Raw genomic sequence first — 1,466 nt, 5'->3', positions numbered from 1 at the left:
GCTCGTTTCAGGCCTTTCCCTTTCTCCTGTGTGCCACCACGATGCATTTGGAGACGGGGAATGAGGAGGGACACGAGGGAGGTGGATGCTGTCAGCTCTGTGGTTATCATGGAGACTAAAGAGGTGGCTGAGAGCTGACACAGCTCCTTCCCCATCCACCTTGGAGGTCTGTACCCACTTCACAGACATCACCTCTGCCGCGAAGGACAGCAGACTCCTTCGTGACCCACCCGGAGACAGAAAAGCCCCTCAGGCCTGCAACTGCAGCCCCAAGAAGAGGGGACCGTGGCCGGGGTGGTGGTATTGAGGGGTGCACAATCTCTCCCCCCGCTTCTGATGCCACTGCCGGCAATACTACAACCCCCCTTCATGCCACGGGCATGGGTGGGAAAGTGGCCTGTCTGCACCTCCTTGAGCCACGCCAGGCCCCCAAGCCCTGGAGCAATCTTTCCAGGTCGTGCCACCCCTCTGCCCCAGGTCAATAATAAAGAACTGGATGCGACCATTTCCCATTTCTTTATTCGGGCGTCAGGGCGAGAACGGGCCCCTGTGCTTCCCGTGCCCACCCCCAGCCCATGGAGGAGAAGGAGAGAGGCCATGGAGGTCCCCGGGCAGCTCGGGGTGATGCTGGGGTGGTACCCGGGCGGGAAGGGGGGATGGCCGGGGTGCATCGGAGCGACCGCCGGTACAGGCGGCCCTGGAGCCCGGAGGCAGGAGAGATGTTCGTGCTGCGGCCACGAGATGTCCCTCCTTCCCCGCAAATCTGGGTGGCTCCTGCCACCCAGCTGGTGGGGGGGGAACTAAAAATATATATATTTAAAATACCTCAAAAATAAAAACATACCCTCCTTGCTTTGCCGAGCCCTTCACTGCACAAGCTCCTGATGCAGCATCGACGCATCATGCCAGCCCCACGGTGGGTCCAGCTCTGCACCCAGCATCGGGAGGGTTCAAATGCCATTTCCCTGGTTTCTAGTGCATCTCTGTCCCACAGCTCCGGTGGGAATGCCTGCATCAGGCTGCAGGGTGGTCTCCAACCAGCAATTGCACTGGGTTGGGGAGTGGAGGATGAAGAAATAAGGCCCAGATGGCACACTGAAGGGATGTCAGGACCACAGGAGTGACAGAGTCCCAGAATCCCAGAGTCCCAGTCCCAGAGTCCCAGAGTCTGGGACCCAAGTGGATTCTCCTTCAGGTTATGGCGCTGAGCAGCATCTCCCCAGGGTGCTTGCTCTGCTGTTTTCTACCCCATGAACCAGATTTTGAGTCCTTCGGTAGAGGGTGCTTTTCATAGTGTAACAAAGATGCTACAAGAAAGAAACAGCAGAGATGATCTGTGTGCCAGCACCAGCATGTGACACAGAGTTACTTGTGCACGCCGCTGCTGCAAGAGAGCCTGGAAGGAAAAAGGAGTGGGAAGATTCGTAACAGATCTGTAGGGAGAAGTGGGCTATCGGCAGCTACAT

This window comes from Pygoscelis adeliae, unplaced genomic scaffold (assembly GCF_000699105.1).
Source record: "Pygoscelis adeliae isolate BGI_AS28 unplaced genomic scaffold, ASM69910v1 Scaffold121, whole genome shotgun sequence".
In the NCBI taxonomy this organism is placed as follows: domain Eukaryota; kingdom Metazoa; phylum Chordata; class Aves; order Sphenisciformes; family Spheniscidae; genus Pygoscelis; species Pygoscelis adeliae.
The sequence above is the reverse complement of the archived record's forward strand: the minus strand, read 5'-3'. Positions refer to the sequence as shown.